The sequence below is a fragment of the Meleagris gallopavo genome, chromosome 4 (assembly GCF_000146605.3).
Source record: "Meleagris gallopavo isolate NT-WF06-2002-E0010 breed Aviagen turkey brand Nicholas breeding stock chromosome 4, Turkey_5.1, whole genome shotgun sequence".
In the NCBI taxonomy this organism is placed as follows: Eukaryota; Metazoa; Chordata; class Aves; order Galliformes; family Phasianidae; genus Meleagris; species Meleagris gallopavo.
This window is the reverse complement of record NC_015014.2, coordinates 26,355,005-26,375,515: the sequence shown is the minus strand read 5'-3', so window position 1 is coordinate 26,375,515 and position 20,511 is coordinate 26,355,005. Positions and strand designations below refer to the sequence as shown.

The 20,511-nt window shown below is 36.0% G+C and overlaps 1 protein-coding gene across 1 annotated transcript in view; it reads left to right on the top strand.

The window, feature by feature from the left end:
* LOC104910691 (teneurin-3-like) overlaps positions 1-20,511 on the top strand; it is an 80,551-nt gene that overhangs the window by 59,616 nt on the left and 424 nt on the right. The window lies entirely within an intron of this gene.

Here is a 20,511-nt window from a genome sequence, read left to right as displayed (position 1 = left end):
AAAAAAAAAATGGAGAGGAGAAGAGAGAAGCATTACAAAGACCAAATGGGCATAAGAGGAGAGAAGAAATTCAAGAGAAAATCAGTTTTATCTTATTTCTTTAAGGTGGTTTCGGAGAACCTCTTTAAGCTCTTGTGGGAAATGGCAGAAGAAATATTAGAGGTGTGATGATATTGAAGTTTTACCAGCCATCCAGTGTAGCTTAAGCCTCTGACTGCCAATGGTGATCTAGCAGGAGCTTTTACACTTGTTAGCCAAGTTTGTGCTCGCCTCATTTGTGTGTCCAGCATTTGAATGGAACAATTACTTGACATATTACCAGAGGATTAGCTACAGCAAAACACAGTGACTGTAAGTTTTGAGTTTTGCCTTGGCATCTTCATTCTGAACCTGTGATTAAAAGTCTTTTTTTTTTTTTCCTTCCTAGATTGTTCTTACTGCTAAATTTTGAAGCTTGTTATACACATTGCTTCAGAAAGCATTTTCTGTCTTTAGGATAGAAAAGTATATTTCAGGATCTGATAACAAAAAATCAACTTTTTCAAGGTTGCTGACCCTGACACTTTCAGACCATCTTGAATTTAGTTAAACTTCATTTCAGGCTGCTTTTATAGACCTTCCCTCCCTCCCTTCCCCCTTTGCATATTCCCTCGGTGGTCTTTCAAAAGCCAGGTGTCTGGGATTGTCTCCAGCCTCCTCTGAAAGCACCCCAGGCGTTGGATTAATATGTGAGAGCTGTCTTTTATTTCAGTCTCTCCATTTACATAATGCCTGTTCATTCAAACTCACTTTGAATGTACAGCCAAGTTGAGCCAGAACCTTTGCAGGGCATTAGTTCGTAGTATAGTGTTGTTGCGTTTATTTTATTTTATTTTATTTTTTATTTTTAGTGAATTTAACTTAAGATGTCACACCTCTTCACAGTGAAAACAAAGGGTTATTGCATTTCTGGATTTCTGATTCACAAGTGCATTTTTAAAAATCTTTGCTGGTCTTTACATGGAAGAACTGAAGAGCAGTATTTAGAAATGCACTCTTACTTAGTGTGTGACTTCAGATTTAATATTATGGTGACAAATTCATGGTATACAAGTGTCATGATGGCACACTGCTAGCATCAAAAATATGTTCCAGGATATGCAGAACAGATCTGTCTAGACTGCGCAAATGTAGCGCTGTTATACCAGATTCTCACTCTGAAAGCATTGTTCCAGTGAAATGCAACACTTCAGTGGAAGGTAATCATATTTGCTGAAGTGCAGTACCGAATTACTGATATCTCAAGAAACTGAAGTTCTTGTACTCTCCTATTGAAAGTGTACTGAAATGCAGGTTGTTTTTCTTTGCTTTACCTTTTGCTGTTTAGCACTGAGGTGAAAGTCCTGATATTCTCAGAGGTGTTACAGTAGCCCAGTCGCTTAGGATTGCAAGGAACAACTGCAGAGGAGTGCTTGTTCAAAATGATCATGCTGCTGAATTTGCAAGCAGAAAGTACCGTTAGCAATTGCTTTCATCAGAGTTGATATCCAGCTTCTCTTGCCTGGCCAGCACTTGAGCAGTGAGTAATCAGAGAGTGTATTCTTATGAAAGTAAAAATGTTTAGGTAAAAGAGCCACAATTTTAAATACCTTCTCTGTTACTTATTGATAGACCTTCTTGCAGCAAGTTGCTTTGAATCATACAGCTCATTGGGAACACGTTAGAATTTTTACAAAATTTCTTTTTATTTCATGAACGCAAGTGATTCAATGGTCAGCTGATTCAGGGACACAGACATAATGTTGGCACTGCTTGATTTCCCTAATGAGCAAACAGTATTTTTTTCCTTTACTTTGTTCTGTCTGTAATTCACATCTTCATGGAAATAGACTGAAGCACTACATTTGTAGTGTTGCTGTGAGATTATTTTTGCTCTTAGCCTACAGTGCTATTGTTTATAGTCATTTAATGACTTAAAAAGGATAGCAGAAGCATTCTGCCAGCATTTATAAATGTTGATGCATATCCTATCTGGCTTGAAACTTACAATTTTAGGAATATTTAAATGATACTGAAGCATGGAGAAGCTTAATTTTTCTCTTGTTCTCTTTTGATCCAAAGTTGCTCATCTTTGTCAGCTTTATTTATTTTTTTCTCAAAAGGTCAATATTTTGTTATTTGTTGTTTTTTTCTTAATTTTTTTTTTTTGCCATGCAATGTCAATAAAATAAGGTTTCATTAAAAAACACACTTCTTAGATTAAAGTAGATTAGTTACCTACTTTATAATAAAATCGTGAAATATCTAAGCAGTGGAGTTATAATAAAGAGAGCATGAAAATGATTAGATCTAAGAGCTGATCAGGTATATTGTGTGGAAGATAACAGCACAATATTGATGCCAGATGGGTTTTGGCATTCACATATATGTAAGTGGTTAAGCTAAGGAGAAAAAATGGCAAATCTTAACATATATTATGAGAAGGTGTAGATATGGAGTTAGTGATTATGAATACAGAAGTGTGAAGATTGTAAATACTTTTTTAAAAATCAGTACTTATAGGGTGGGTAACAGAATAGCAAGAAAATAACAGTAATAAAAATGAGAAATGATGGATGGGAATAGAAATCTATTTGTATTGTGAAACAAGAATACTTATTAGACACAAATTCCATAACCTATTGGTGGAATTTTTGCTATAGTAGAGCATCACATCACTCCCTGATGCAGGTGAAGGGAGGGAGATGTAGGAGGTGTTGGGATCTGTGATGATATTCTCTCAATTTTGTCCTTGTCTTAATGCAACTATGGTTTTCTGTATGTATTGAGATCCCTTTTCACCAGGTCTCCATCTATTGGGAGGAAAATGTATTACTTGCAGTGCTTTTTAAATAAAGCACTCTTTCCATTTCTACTGCCTTTTTCTTCCCTACATGCATTGATTGAAGACTTAGATGATGCATCTTATTATGCAAACCTCTGCAGAAATGAACAAAAAAACCCACATCATCAATAGATGAGCAAAGCAAACATGTTCAGACCCATTTCAGCATTTCAGGCAGTTTGGTAAGGAATTAGAGAATTACTTTAAAAAAATAATAAAATAATAATAAAAAAACAATACTCTTACAAGTTGTGTGACCATGTTGACCCTTGATTATACAAATCACGATACTATATTCACAAAACAGATTTCTTTCAGTGTGTTCCCCTAACATATTTTTAAATTGAAGACAGGATTTTCTTTTTACTTAAATGCTTGGAAATAATTGTTGTATAGACAGCAATGAAAGGTTGAGTTTGTGATGATAGCCTGGGAGTGGACTCAGACAAAAGTTTGGTCATTGTAGCTGTGTTGATCAGCGATAAAAAGAGAGCCCACAATGACTGAAGGGAAAGAAGAAATGAAAAGGGGGGAAACAGCAGGCAATAACTGAGCTGTATATGTTTAAGGATATGAGAGGGATTTTGTTGCTAATCTGTCACAGACTCCGAATTCCTTAGTCTGACTTTAGGCAGAGACGTGCTGCTAAATTACTCAGTGAGAAGTCCTCCGCTGGAATCACAGGAGAAAGACTGCAGCTAAAAGAAATAAGGAGTAGTGTATTTCAGTAAGTGTTTTGAGGTTAGCTGGAAGGATCATGTGTAACAGAAATCAGTCATGTTTTCTAAATATTTGGGATTTCACAGAAATATGTTAAGGTTCAGGTGCAATTATTTCTGTTTATTGTTGCTTATCTGGTATTTGAAGCGTGAAAGAGTATTTTGTACAGTTTGATTGTATGTTTTTTATCAATAGTGTAAAATAATTTATGAATAGCATATAAAATGTGCCATTTTCTGGGTGTTGGGTTTTTTTTGTTGTTTGTTTAGAGATTAGAAAGCACTATTACTGGGAGTTGTAAAACAGTTTTAAGTGTGAGGCGTTCTGTGAAAGTAATGCTTCCTATTTTATGATGTTGGCAGATCACTATGAGCGTGATATGCAGACTCCTGTTCATTACTGGCATAAATGCTCAGCTGATGGTGGTGACTGTTGAAAAAATAGCTGAGGATTCATTCCATCAATCAAACAGTGTTATTGTACTCTTTATGTCTATAGTTTCCATGGAAATAAATGAGGCATTACTTTCAGAGCAACCTATGTCTAGTAAGACAAAATCCTTGACTTAATTACTTCAGTGGATATGAGATCCTTATAAAAAAAACTTGTACACGAAGCTGACGAGAGGCAATCATTACTGCAATATAAACATTTATTTTAAAAGACTGAAATGTACACAAATGAGCTCTGTAACTTAAAACTTTTTAAATGACTGTGTTGCAGTGTGCAAAATGAGTGATGCTTCTATAACATTTTCTTGTTATTTACAAAGTAGCTTTAGTGATAAGAGTATTGGATTTAAATTAATCACATTAAAGAGGCATCTGTATTTGCTTCTTATCTGCCAAAAATTGTCTTTTTAATTAAATTCGTTATAGCAGGTGGCAGTTTTGGTGGTGTAAAAATTGCTTAGCAGGCTATGTAACAATACTTGATTTTTTCCTTTGTGCTGCACAATAACTAGCAATAACAAGGGGGGTTTTGTAAGATGTATTAATAAAGCATGTATTGTGCCTCTAACCCCTTCTTTTTTGTTCTTGGAGTCATTCTGACTTTATCTTAAGTTTGCATGTAGAGGAGATCAGTGCGTGCTCTGGATAAGACCTGAAGGCCTTTCCTGAAGGTGCAGACTGGCACCTTTTCAGTTCGAACATATCGAGAGCAGATGCTCAACAATGGGAAAGTGGAACAGCGCTTGGGCTATCCTGACAATAGCTGCTTGCAATGAAGGAAACATATGGAACTGTGCTAGCAGAGAAATCCTCCAAATAGCAAAGCCTCAGGAAGGCTCAGGTTGTTACTGTTTTTCTTGGCTGATGCTGATGTGCAGCAATTTCTGAGGAATGGGTGAAATGGGAAATAGGGGCTTCCAACTGGAAACTTCAGTCTGCTTTTTCAAGAGGAAATTTAAGAAGGTTGCCATTATAGATACGGTATCTGATACTTGGGGTATAATGTCTATAGCTGACCTTGGGGGAAAAAATTACACTGACAACAAACTGCATATTTTAAGCCATGAGTAATAGAGCGGTACGGTTATTCAATGGGAGTGGAGAAATACCTTTGAGAGATGGACTTTTAAAAATCCAAGTTGGGTAGCTTTTAAAAGCAGGTATAGTACAGCTGCAACTCATTCTACTTTTTGTAGGAAGACTAAGAGCAGTAATGATCTCCCTTTGTCTGGTAACGTGCAAATGGCATCTTGGAAGATAGGAGAGGTTTTGGCTCTGTTGCAGAAGCCTTGGTCTTGTTTTACAGTAAGTTAAAATCTATTTTCAGTTGCAGTGAAAGTAGAGGTGAAAGTAGGTTTCATTTAAATATCCTTCAGTTGAAGGAATTGCAGGTTCTGTAAGTATGCAAGCAGGAGAATGCCTGGTGAAAGAAGACAAGAAGACATCGCATACTTAAAATTAAGCACCAGTTGGAATGCTTATGCAGCTTCACCACTCAGTTGGATCTGATTCTGCTGCGTTGAAAACAGTTTGTATTCTGTAGGTGCCACATAGTATCTGCCAGATACCTCACACAGGATTCATTCAGAATGTAGGACAAAAAATATTGTCCTTGAAGGTAAGTTACTGGTATGTTGTGACTGGGAGGGAAAAAAAAACTTTTGCCATCTATTATACTTAAAGATGTTTAGTATGTTTCTTAAAACACTTTGTCATAAAGTCATAGAATATCCTGAACTGGAAGGGACCCACAAGGATCATCGAGTCCAACTCTTGGCTTCCCTTCCTTTGGCTTGGGGACACTCAGCAGCATCCACACTGAGTGGCACTGATATTATAAAAAACGTGAATACCAAAAGATAGAATATTAGATGATTCCTCTAAGCCTGTCTGTACATTAATATTCATCTTACTGAACACTGAAAGACCATTGCACTAATGCCCCTTATAAAACCAGCCTGAGTTGAAGCTCTACACAGCAGTAAGCTGTAGCTTACATACTGGAATCAAATACGTTGTTTTCCAAGAAGTTGCAGTTATTATTTCCAAGGGTTGTCATCCTATCACATTATTTAAATAATAATTTACAATTAGAAGCATTTAAAAAGCGTGTAGAATAGTACTCAATATCCCCTGCTTTCTTAGAATCTTGCCTGTGCTGGAACAGCGGAGCTGAGATGTTATGCAGGTGTTTTTGTGCACAGACAGGTGGAAGGAAGGAAGAAGTGATCAGATGAAGTATTCATTAAATGAAAAAGAATGTATGCTCCTTCATTTGGAGTAGGGAGTGTTGATCTAGGCAGGCATAATTGCTGTGTTTTTACAACTTTTCTAGTAAGCTTTTCTTACAGAGCTGTTTAAAGAAACTAAAATCCTTAGTGATAGCAATGATAGTTCAGTTAATTTTTGTACTAATATATTTTTTTTTGGGGGGGAGGGGGCAAAAAGATACTTTTATGTTATTTTATCAAGATTGGTTTGGAGCAGATTGCCTTATTATCTGTATAGTTCCTTTACGTAAAAATGCTACTGTCTTTCTTCTTATATTAAAAAATCTGGACATAATCTCACAACCTCTGGATTTCCTGATAAAAATGGTGGTGTTTGTTTTGTTGTTGTTTTCTTTTAGTTTTGTGGATTTTTTGGTTTTTGTGTTTGTTTTTTTTGTTGTTGTTGTGTTTTTTTTTTTTGAGCTGCTATCTTTGAGACATTTTCTGTGAGTTTCTGCATTTCTGGAGTTTTGCAGTGCTAGTGGTTGCGCATAACTAAGCTGGTCTTGCAGTTCAGCATACATGATAAGTTACTTCAGGAGTTTTTTCCGTTTATTAGACAAATTTATTCAAGTTTAAGAAAATAATATATATTTTTACTATTGTAAGCTATGTACCAATTTCTTAGCATCTTGATTGCATGCCGTACCTAGGATGGATCACTCATACAGGGTAAAGCAGGCTGCTGTGTGGTCCACTTCTGTTGCTTTTGATGTACAGTTCTTGATATGCAATCTGTAAGGTTTTTCATGAAACAGAATAGTAAAATGTTGAATATTGTAACTGCATTGCATGCTACCATGCTTTATTTTATTCTGATGATGTGCGCCATGGGTCTCTTACGTACTCTGTCATTTTCGGCTGTTAATCAGAGGTGTTCAAGTTAGTGGTACAGCAGAATAAACAGCACAGTCTTTACAAACACTTGAGTATTTGAACAAAAAAAGTTTTACGTCCTTACAGTGGGCCATTGTGGAGACTTGATGATGAGCTTGATGGCTGGCACTGGACCACTCAGGTCCTCCTGACTTTTTGAATGTAAGATTAGAGCTAGAGCAGAGTTCTCAGGTAGCAGGAATAGGATAATGGGTGATCCTTTGTGAAGCCTGGAGTTGGACATAATGATCCTGATAGGGTCTCTTCCAATTTAGGATATACTGTGATTCTATAATTAGAGGGGTGGGTTTCTAGCATAAAATATTGCTGTTACGTAGTTAATAAACGTTAGGTTGCAAGCAAAGGTTATGTTTCTTTGATTGCTGAGTAGTTGACATGAAAATAAAATACATTATTTAAAGTATGGATACTGTGGAATAATTCTGGGAATGACATTTTGAATATATCAGAAGTGGGGTAGAAAGAACAATTTACAAGTATTCTAGAATCATAAAATCATGGATAGTTTGCGTTGGAAGGGGTCTTTACGATCACCTGGTTCCAACTCCCCTGCTACAGGCGGGAATACCTCCCATAGACCAGATTTCTCAAAGTCCCATCCAGCCTGGCCTTGAGTGCTACCAGGGAGTGGTCATTCACGTTCTGATAGGCTTTAAAAGAAAAATATTTTTAAAAAAATCTAGATTGAAATAATGGTCAATGCAATAATGATTATTTCCAATTTAAAGTCCCTTTCATCAGTGCATGTGCATACATACACCCCTAAGATTTAAGAGGCATTCTGGTAATTCTGTACTTTAAACAGGTAACAGATAAGCAATATTTTATTTATATCTTATCTATTATATTTAAGCTCTCTAAAGTGCATTTTCTAGTTATGTTCTCTGCATCTATTGCATTCTTAGTTTTGAGGTATGCAGAAATGAGTATTAACTTAAATTTCAGCTTGTAAGCACTGTTAACTAGTTATGTGGGTAAAGTTAAGAGTGCTTTTCCGTTTAATCAGTATTAATACTACAAATAGGACAGTTAAGTAGTATTTATACCTATTACATTTGATCTGTAGTAAAAATGTGGTATTTGCAGACTTCAATTCTTTTCATGCCTGCTGCTGAATTTAAATAAATAACCTTTCACCCTCATTTTCCCATTTGTGAAATAGGAACAGTCCCAGTGTATGTGTTCTGTGTTATAAGTAGCATTATCATTATGATATCAAGAATTCATTCAGCAGGATATATTTGCAAGTACAGTCTTTCATTTTGGTTATGTTATTTTTCTCCTGCTTCTTTGTATACAAATTTAAGAATAAAGTATCTCTCTGGAGCTGGAGCCTCAGCATACTAACTGATGAGCAGAACATCCTCTGCTGAATAACAACATGAAGTATATAGGACGATTTCTTATATTGGAAATGTAATTAGTAGCTTGCTATTTTGAAGGTAATTTATATATATTAAAGGTATAAGTCTTTGCATTCCGAAAATTATATTTCAGTTGCTTCTTACTGATGCTTTCTTTTAGCAAGTGGAAATGCATGCAGAAATACAGACAATTTTCCACTTTGGATCCTAGCTAGCATTAGCCTTCTTAAACAGTACTCTAAGCTTTAAACAACTTTTAGGAAGTGTGTGTCTGAATATTTTGATTTTTCACCCCTTCGTGCATTTTGGGAACAGTTGTGTGGGGAAAATAAATATTCACTGACATGCCAAAGACATGAGAGGTAAGCATTTGTGAGGGAAAACGAGAGGATATTTAAAGTTGTTTTTTGTGTGTTTTTTTTTTTTCCCCCCTCCACATGCAAACAAGAGAATTACAAATAACAGTAGAAAATACTAAAAGGTGTTAATAAGGCATGGAAGACCATAGTCATGCTTAAATGATTACGTTTCTTGATCAAAAACAAACAAAAAACTGGAAACCCAAACACTTCTGCCTTTCAGAAGTCAATTATTGTAAATGTAGACCTAGAGAGCTAAGGAATATCTATGGTTTTGTTCAACTGTAATACACAGTAACTGCTATCTATGTTTACAAATGATTTTGGAGATTCCTAGGTGGAAAATCCAGTTCTTTATGTCCGAGTTAGGGTTTATTGAATGCTGTAGCTATATAGAGTTGTGTCATATGGAAGTGTAATTGTAAGGCTGCGGAAGATGTGAGCTGATCAGGTATGTGTTTTTATACTTTAGCATCTCTCAAAGTAATTTATAAAGTAGTACATAGGGATAAGACTCCAGGTTTGGATGCTTATTGGGTTACTGAGCTTGTTAGAGGAAGAATATTGGTGAGTTGCAACTTGGAAGAAATGATATATAAAGCGGTTATGTTCAAGCTCCTGTCTGAGGTCTACTTCAGCTGAAGGGTTCTTGGATCTGAGGATCACCCAGGGAACTATTAAAAGCAAGTTTTTTGCTCCATTTAGAGATGATTTTAGATTAAAAATTAGTAGAAAAAGTATATGTTCATTGACTCTTTCAAATGCTGTTAAAGCTCTAAAATGGAAAGTTATCAGCATCTCTGTTAGGTTAAATGTTGTCTTGATTAAATTACATTTTTGCTAGTTCTGGTAGTATTGTCAAGGATTTGAAAGGGGTTCATTAGAACAAGTACCAACGTATTGTCTGGTGGTTGTTTCACAAGTGTCAAAAAATCAGATAGTAGCTGTGGTGTCTGCTTGCCTACTGTGTCTATGACATGAAAGCTACCTGGAAATTTTCAGTGATTATGTATTTTTTACCCTGCTAGTTGTACCATTGGCTTAATTTGCTGTCTTTCTTTTTTTTTCTCTTTTAACATATATAGTTGACATAAATGTGCCATTTTGTTCAAGAAAATGCACTGAAATTTTACTGTGTGAAACATGGCACCTCTCATATAAAATATGTCAATTCACATGAGGAGTATGCTAATTAATGTTATGCAGGCTGCATGGCATTTAACAAGCAGAATAGATTTCTAATGCATCATTAGCAAAAAATTTTCCTTTAAAATTGCTCCTAACTTGGAGTGCCTTTGCATGCCACTTGTTTGTTGTCTTGAACCGTGGCTTTGCTTTTTTAGTCTTGATAAGTTGCAAATACTATTGATTTCCTGTACTGGTAGGCTGTGTATTATGATAAATGGCTTAGGCATCAGTATTCAGCAAGATCACAAATTAGCAAACAATATTGTGTCTTAATAGCAGTATGTTCTTAACGTCTCTGTGCAGTAGGTGAAGTAGCTCACCCAAACAGTAGTACTAAGGAACATTTACTGTAAAGGTCTGTCGTGCACACTTCTGAAGGCATCTATATGTGAACATGCTTCCAGTCTGTTCAAGTACCATAAAAATGGAAAAATTAACTATGAATTTAAAGTAGCTTAGCTTAATGACTCACCTATTATGATGTTAATGAATCAATAGATACTTTATGTTAATTATTCGTGTACTGAACTTGAGCATAGTAAGTGTAGTCTTGTTTTGAAAGGTAAATCGAAGTTGCTGAGACAATGAATTGTTTCCTTTTTCGTGAACTGATAGGTTGGATCTCACAGGAAGGAAAATTTGGTACTCTAGTATTGAATTTAAGGAATTGTCTGTTAGCCTTGTGATGCTTTCATTCTGCTTTTGCAGTCTAGGTTAATGATAGAGGTATATCCAGAGAAGATCTATTTAGAAATAAGAATTTGTGAGTTAGAACTGAGTATTAAGCTATAGATTCATAGAGGAAAAAGCGGGGGGGTGGAATTTGTACAGGGATACTTAGCATGCAGAAATATTGTCTGGGATGGTATTTAATAACACCCTAAAACTTGCTATTCAATGGAGCAATCAAGCTGGTTTTATACAACTGGGAACTCAACTTTAAAAAGTGAGATGAGGACAAAATTCAAGTTTTTTTTTGTTCCTTTTGTGATATGTAGGGCTGTGTTGAGTGAGGAATGGAACACGAGAAAAGAGAAATTGAATTACCAAGTATCTAGATTATCCTAGCAACTCAAAGCTATAAGGAATATTAATGTGTGAACTGCATAGAAGAAGTATGTTGAGATGTTGCCATTGGACTTTCTTTGAAATGCTTTCCTACAAATAGAATATGGATGTCTCACAAGGATGAGTCAAGATAGGATGGTGCCACACATCCAGGCCTCAGACACTGACATTAAGCAGGCCCAACGCAACCTCTTAAGCACTTGCACATCCACATAGTAGTAACTCCCCCACCCCGTAGTAAGGGATGACAGCTCCTTTGGAAGAATGTTGCTTTTGGAAAAGTTCACTGAATTCAGATGACCTAGTAAGTGGAAAGAGGCTTGAGCTTCCCACTAGTGTCCCCTCATCCTGTTGACTCTGATTCCAAAGAAGCTGTTTTCATGCTGCAGCTATTCCTAGGCTGTTGACTCCACATAGAGAACACTTCTTATATTTAAATATAAGGTCTACTTCTAATTTTCTAACTTTTTTCATGTTACTGTGAAGGAATGTACTTTTTCTCATAGTTGGTGAGCTTCAGTAATTGGCTTTTCATTTTCCATAGGAATCCATTGCAAAGTTAAAGTCTATGAGACGGGCAACAGTCAGGCAACTATTTCATTAACTTAGAGGTCAGCAGCTATTGTTAAGTTTCCTATTTGCTATCATATTGGTAGGGAAATAAGATAAAATGGAGAATAGGGTTTGAGAAAGATGACATTTCCATATGTAAAAATAGTTTGCCCTTTTCTGTGGATGCCTATAACTAAGTAATATTTGTCCTCAACCTTTTCTGACAGTACATGCATCTTACCGTTTATCTTTCAAAATGCACAAGTTTCTACCTCCCCTACCTCTAGTTGACAAACATAAATTTTTAACGGATGCACTTCATGCCTTTTTCACAGCTAATAAAAAAAACAATAACAAAAAAACCACTATAGCTATTGGTTCAGTTATTTAGCCATGATGAGCAATGGGAGGTAGAGCTCAGGATAGTTTTTGGCTGAGGCAAGCTGTATCATATCTCTTGCAGGAAAGCATTTTCATTCCCATTCCTAACAAATTGATTAAAGGTGCCTCAGCGTTCCCAAAATGTGGCCATGCCTGGCCTCTTCAATCCGGCATACAAGTGGGAGGTGGTTGTTGCCATATAGATCATGATGACTTGTGGTAAGTCTGGTTGGACGGCTGGCAGAATGAGCCTTTGATTCTAACATCTGAAAGACTTGTTTGCTACAGTAACACTAATAGAAGGACCAGGCTGGAATGTAAATTTGAGGAAGTTTGGTTGTTTTTTTTTTTCCTCCACAGAAATAACTGCATAATGTTTCCTCACTGTAGGATGCTGCAATTTAATAAGCTAATGATATAACACGAGGTTAATCTGCAGTCCTCTTTTTTGGAGACAGCTATTTCTGAGAATAGCTGTTTCTCAGCTTTTCATCCCATTTTCTGTAAACCAGACTTCCACAATGAACAGCCTAAAAGAACATAAACAGCAGCTTCTGTGGAGTGCACTTCCTTTTTACTGTAAAGCTATGATTAACCCTTTTTAAAAGTTTCTTTTGATGTGACCTGACAAAAAGAGACTCAGCCTGTCCTCTGGGATTTGTCTGCAGTGAACCTTCTTCAGAAATCATGACCTTGACTGTTCAAGTGACATGGCTCTCAAGTTGTTAAAGTAAATCTAAATGAAAATAAAGCAGGATGTCAAAAATGCATATTTATTTCTGAAGATGAAGTACTGCCAGCAGCTATTCTACATATTAGTTAAAGCACGTGAGTGTATTAACTAATATATAGTGTATAAGTGTATCTACACAGGTAGATACAGACAGAATAGAAAGCAAAACTGGCATCGTGCAGGAAGACAGTGGAACAACCTATAGTAATGTCCTCTTATCTAAACTTGCAAGCATTTAATAATCAAAAATGAACACAGGTTATGTTTATCTTTGTCTGGGTGTAGTACTATATAGACAGTCTTTCTCAGTAACAAGGACATTCTTCGTCATGCAGATGTATACATATCTTTTGTAGCAACATCTTGCCATATGAACCAAAAAGTCCTGGGTGAGGCTTTTGCCATCGTGGTAGAAGAAGATCTCAATAACTTGTTATTCAAAACTCTATGACAGAATAAATTTCTGTCCTCAGAAATGGAGTTCTTCACACATTTTCCTGGGAAAAAATGCACTCCAGTGATTTTTTCAATGTATGCACTGGGTTATAAAGGGAGTTTCAGAGATACTGTACTTATCAGCTGCACATGAACAGTTAGTGGTTTGAAGAGGAAACCTGGGATGGAGAAATCCAGCCTTCTGTATCCAATTTTACCCAGTGGAATATGGCATTATGCAACCCTGTTGTGTGTTTAAAATTTCATTTTGTCTGTTGGAACAGTAGACCATATGGTTTATCTCGAAGAGCTTATGGATTGTTTGCTGTTTTCTCATTTTCTATTTTATAAATCAAGTGATGTGAGGGAGGAGATTATAATAATCAAAGGTAAACCTTAAAGTTGAGCATGGTGTAAAACTATGCCGTCGGCCTTCTTTATCTTCTTTACTTCTTTACCTTCTTTACTGGAGAAGATGTGCCTTTAAGATTTAGGCTGTACATTTGAACCAATCTGAGGAGTAAAACCTAGGTGGCTGAAATATTTAATTAGGGAAGGGTGTGGATGTTCTGTTTAACAAGAATGGATTGAAAATAGTTCTGCTCTTTTGAATGTGTGAGCTGACTGTATTTTCTGACATCAGCCAGTTTCTTTTTGTTTTAAAGAAAATCCTAGTGGGTTTTGCTTTTTTTTGTTTGTTTGTTTTTGTTTTTCCCTTTCCAACATGATGGTATTTATTTGCTAGTCTCCTCTTATATGTTTGTTTTTATGATCTTTTTTTCAAGGTGCATTTTTGTGATATATTCTGCCTCACCTGTATTTGCTAAAAGTACATAAGCTGTGTAAATACATGTGAAGTCTCCCACAAATGTGTGCGTGAGACAGACTGGAAGGCTATGCATCACAAGTTATTTATTTAGCTTTTAGCACTGCTTATTACAATTTGAGATGTATGTTTTGCATGTGATAGAGTGTTTTTTTTCTTCTGAGACTTAAACTTTAAGTAGAACAGCCTCACAAAGAAAATGCCCTTTCATGATAAAATTGCAAAGTGAAAATGAATGAGCAGAGAAGTATGCCAGGACTATAATAATGTTTGTAACATTCATTAAATTGTCTGTTAAGTAATGTATTCGGACTGACTAGTGTTTCCTAGTTTCTACATCACCCATTATATGTTCTAGTAAATTAAAGCTAGGAAACCTTTGTTGGAGTTACAATACTCGAACTGACATGTAATTCCCCCAGACAATAGGTACAAGCCTGCAAGCCTCTCTAATTCTTTCCAGTCTTTACATTTATTGATTCTTTTGTAAAAGTGTTTCATCCAATCTATTACAAACAGCACTGGTTAGAAGTGTGAAGTTTACCGTGTTTGACTTTAGGCACATTAAAAACAATAGCTGTCTGGCACACCGTTGTGCGTCCCAGACTTAGTCTTAATCAGAAGGAGGTTTGGACCTCTAACTGCTCAACTGATTTGCTATCCTGCTTTGGTTAGAACTGACGAGCTGATTCTTTGATCTGACTGGTTTGGATGTGAATTTGGTTCAGCTATCGTTTGTATTCTAGGCTCTGAATGTTTTATTACTTGAACTGACTTCTATAAGTAGTTCACTTTGATTCAAAGCTTTCTTTTGTCTGGTCTTGGCTGCTGTTTTGCATATACAGATGTAAGTTTCTTACTGCAAAGTATGGATTAAATCTTTATGGTTTTTCTCCAATATGGCATTTTTTTACATCTTGTATTAATGAAATATAGTGCATTTTTATGTTCTGCATATCTTATACTGTAAAACATATGTATTAAATAAGGTGTCTGATTACTATCAATTATTTTTCCCACTATATTCATCATCAACTTCAAAGCTTTGAAGTTTAGTAAATAATTTATGAAAGTTTTTAGTGTAAGCAAATCAAAGTGTGCTCCTGATGGCGTGTGCTTTGTCCTTGTTCCCAAGCAGAACTTCAGTTTTTAGCCAAACTGAGTGATAAAGGGTATATGAGTAACCTGTTAGATTCTTTAAACATAACCAAAAATAAAATTGGAGATTTTATGGGGGAAAAAAACAAAAACAAAAACCAACCAAACAAACAAACAAAAAAACACAAAAAAATCTATGAAATACTTTCGGAAAATTGACTGCATTCTAAAATCTAAGGTCCCTCTCCCATCCCCTTTCCCCTGTCCTGCTCCATGATTAAATCAGTTATTAATTACATAAGACAACGATGGAAGAAAGTCGTCTTAACACAATCTGAAATATGTTTTCAGCATGCTTTTGTGCACAGAGCTTTAGTAAAGATGTCTCTTGCTGAGACCTGCAAAGGATGATAAAAAGCTGCCCGGCCACGGAAATTAGGAAATACGTGCTTCTGGCCCCTAAGGAAATACTCTCTGGAATACATGTTCTAATTTCTTTTTTTTTTTTTCTTCTTTTTTCTCTTATAAGGAAATGCCAAAGACTTCCATGATGCTTTTAGGCACTGAAGAGACCATTTCCAGGTCGTTCATGCTCTTTAGGTTGACTTTTATCACTGTGTTCTTATAAAAATTCCTATATGCTCCAATGATGTTTTCTTAGTTTGAGCTTATTTTCTGACTTATCTAAAGCTTAAAATATAGCAGGAAAAACACTGCAGCTTCAGGCAGACACAAAAATTCTGTGTCAATGTATAACTTCCATGTGGTTTGTAAGGTCTTTCTCCAACCCTCGAAGCAGAGATAGATCAGGACAGAGCAGCATGGTTTAAGTCCATCCCCTTTGGGAAGCAGAAAGCAAAAGCACTGTGGCACAGCTCCTCACATGTAGGCTTCCCAAGCAGGGTGAGAGCTGGGTTGAAAGTTTTTAATGTTCCTGATAATTTCTGCATTACATTTGTGTGTGTGAGAGAGAGAAACATAGTGTACATACTAATACAAAAGGTGTGATAGTGGTAGTGCTTAAGGCAACAAGGTTGCTGGGGAATCATTGGCCTTGCTAATTTCTCCATGTGTGGCTGCAGCCTATGGCACGTGTTTTACTGTGTGGTGAAGGCCTGAGGTTTTGCTTTGTTTCTGGGCTGCTAGGGGAGCAGGTGATAAAAAAGGGTGCTATTTGGTATGGCCAAAACTTTAAAAAATCTTTTCCAGTCCAAACCACTCTATGGTTCTGCAGTTTGTTTTCTTGACTTTCAGGTGGTTGGTGCTCCCAAGATTTTTTATATATTACTGATATTTTCCTTCAAAGTAGTATGGGTTCTACCTTCTACAGGCAGCATTTCAAATAAGAGCACAAAATTCACCATCTTTTATATTTAAGTGTTAGCTTAAGTACAGCTGGTATCACTGACTGCTCAGCGTTATTGAACACTGGAAGATTGTTTCCTTTGGTGATCTGTAAATGATGTGATGAGCAAGTATTTAATCTTCACTTAGTTCTAACTGCTTTCTAAAAACTACTATGGTTGGATTTTGTTTTAAAAGCTATTTTTAGCTTTCTTCCCTGTGGCTTTTGGCCATGCCCTTTTTAACTAGAGCTGTGCTCTGTTTTTAACCTCTACACTGTAAGATCAGCTGATAAAGCTAATGATGTTTGCAGATAAATTCTCACATCCTTTTGGAAGTTTTAAAATTGTTAAGAATATTGGCAAAAACATGGTCTGCAAGAACTACATGGCTACAATGTGACCTCGCGCATGCTAATTTTTCAGTGCAAGAAGATCCTGTGTACTTGCCTAAAGCAACTGTGGCTTTCATAGATCAACTTGAAGGATTGGGACTTGCTTTTGTAAGGAACATAGAAGTATTTGTCAGCTACAGCTCCCTGTTTGCAACAATACATCACCTTCATATCTTTCTTCGGTCGTAGAGAGATTCTGCTGACAGCAGGACTATGATAGAATAGACCGAGTCCCACATTGACTTTTTACTTTCAGTGTCACCTTGGGGCATCATGTCTGGTTACCAAGTGATGATAATTTCTTAAATATTCTTACTACTTCAGTTTTTGTTGTCTTTAGCGGCCTATCTGTTCTACAGAGATGAAGTTCTCGTGTGACACAAAAATACTAAATTCCTTGTAGAATAATAAAAATCTCATTTATTTTTAAGGGTTTTTTTTGTTGTTGTTGTTATATATTTGAGCACTTTAGAGAACTGTATAAATTTCTGTTAAGCTGTAATCTGTGTATGAAAATATCTAGTTGTTTGGCAAGGAAGATGGAGCAGAAAAGGTGAGGGGGAGGAAGAAAAACACATTTGAGAAGGAAAAAGTTAAACTTAACCAAAGGGTAGAGGTTAACTATTTTCTGTATATTGCCGATGCTAAGGCTCAAGTATCTTTTGTACACTAGTCTCAGCTATCTGAGGAACAAAGGAAGATTTTTCAGTAACTGTTAATTTAGAAGCATTGTACTTAGTTATCTTCATGACCAGTACTAATTTCATAAAAGGGTGAGATATTAATAATTGCAATGCTCCATTCTTGGTATTGTGATCTTTGGATTTTAGTCAGTAAACCAAATGTGTTTAGGTATCAGTGAATGACTAGATGTTTATACTGAGGTCACCAGAAACACCAATCACTTGAACTATCAAAACCAATTTGCTTTAATTAAAACATTTTCTTTAGTTTCAAGTCTCTTCACAATATGAGGGTTGGCAATTAGAAACTGACATTGGGGATTTGTACACAACTCGCCTCCAATTATTGAACTCTGTCCTTAATATATATTAGTTGCTAAATCAAGTCAGACTTCTGAGGTGAGAATTGGAGAGCTGAGAGCAAATATTCATCGTGGTAGCTGATAGCAGCTTAATTAAGCAGTAGCTATCTTACAGTGATAAATTTAGAGCTTCTCCCTAAGTCATCTGACTTAACGTTGTATTTGCATACAGGAAGGTTTGATTTAGATTGGTTCTTTGTTAAATGCTCAGCAGATGTCTCTTTGATAAGCCAAACTGTGTTCCATTGATGAAGAATCCAGGAGCTTTGCTTCTGCAGCATAGTGATGTGGAGAAGGAGATGGATCTTGACCTAAGGCTGACCTCTCACATCCAGCTTTCCCGGTGTTGACGTGTTCTCAGAAATACCCTTTCTTTGAGGACTGACACTTTCTTGTTCTGCTTTTGAACTCAAAATTCCACTGTCTTTTTTAGTTACTGCAAAATGTAAAAGATGAGATGTGCAAATAGGTGGATAGTAATTGTCCTCATTGAGGCTTAACAATTACGGCTGCTTTACAGCGATTGTTCAACACAGCTGTGTTTTTGCTGAAGCTTTACACATTGCAATCTCTGTTAAGTTCAGAAAGGAGTATACCCGTCTTCCGTGGGAAGATCACATTTAATTTGGAACCAACTTCTTTACCAAAATAAGCGCTTCTTTGCATGTAAGGTAATATTGGTGAAGGCATTCAAGGTAGATACTCTATAGCTTTTGTTATTGTGTTGTTTTTCTGGATATCATCTGGGACATTGTAAACCACCAGTTTTACAAAACAACCTTAAAATCTTGGTCTTCTGGACTAAGCTGTGCAAGTTGCATGCAGGAGAAGAATAAGAGGTGCTGACCAGTTGAGGCTTTCTCGTGGTTGCGGCAAAGGTTTTCCTGGAATCCGTATCTTCTGCTGAGCAGTTGTATACAGATACGAGTATGACCATTGTTCTACACATTTGGTCCCCTTCCCTTCTGATGCAGGTGTTGCTGTAGTTATCCACTGTTTTGCATCTTCAGATCCCATTCCTGCACAGTATCTCTACTGTTATCCAAAAAAATTAAGAATAGATAACTGTAAAAAGTTCTGTTCATACACTTTTATCTTGACAAATTTGGCTATAAGAACAATTCCAAGCTTATTTTCTGTAGCTGTGGTGGGCACAGACCAAGACAACAATCTTTGCATGGTGCTAACTGCAACTTTGTTTAATCCTTTAAATTGAAAGGCTTTGTGATAACCAACTAACTTGCTGGTGGATTTTTTTGAACAGCAGATTTCAGTATGCCAGAAGATTATTTGGATGCATTTATTTTGTCTTTGTGTTTTGCCTTAGGACATGGTATATACAATGTATATGTTACTGAATTGCCAATGACAAAAATGTCCAACAGATGTTTTTTTTTTTCATTCTTTTGGGAAGAGATTAATTAGAATGAAAGGCAATTCTTATACTAGGATTTTTTTTCATTTTGTTACTGTTCAGAAATCACCTCACTGTTAGTTTCTGAGCTAGGCACTTTGCAGTATTCTGTATATTTTGCTTAGAAAAAACAGGAGGAACATCTATTACTTCTTGCTCACAAGTGAAGAAGCGATATTCAGAAACAATAATTTTTGTGTTCATCAAACATAGAGATAAAATGGATCATTACTTTGGAAATGTAAATTAAAAAAGTCATCTGCACACTTGGTTTCAAGTAGTGTTCATATATTTCATACCAATTAAATGCAGTAAAACATTATTTCTATAAAGCAATGTCATTTATGAACACTTTATTACATAGAGCTACTCTTTAAGTTTCTACAATGAGAAAATTGCTTGGCTCACACTGAGATGAACTGTAGGTGTTTCCTGTGCAGTCTTCACATTGTGCACACAATGGAAATATGTACTTGTTTGGAAAGAAAGATGATCAGATACTGATGAAAATGCTGAATGTTCTGAGGTATAAAACCACTTAAATAAGCAAAATAAATCAAACTTGTTCTGCTGTATGTCTGCTGGTGGTACTTGCATGTGCTAACATTCTTTCCTGGCTGATGGCTGTTTTTTACTTTTTTATTTGATATGTCTTTTGATGAACGTTCAGTATTTTCACAGGATCTTAAAAAATTTTCAACTCATTCTCTGCAGATGTGTGTCCATGTTTGTTTTTTCCTTTGGTTGAATAGCAGTATATAATAGAAGTGGACCCTAGTGTATGTATACTTCTGGTAAGTGAAGATGATCAACAATTTGAAATCCTGAGAGCAAGTGGTCATTGATCAGACAAGATGCCACGCATTTAACTATGAAATCTATCCCCAGCAAAAACAACTTAAGTGTCAGGCTCAGAATGAAATCTAGGGTCACATAAAATGCTTCATTCGCTTTGTGGCCTTTGTTTAATCAGGCTGTATTCTTAAAATACACATTCAAGGTGTAATTTGCCTACAGGATTATGGATAGTTACAGGTTAAACTAAATGACAGAAAAGCATCCTTTTTACTTAAACAGAAACAAAGTTCTTTTCTTTTTTCTTTTTTCT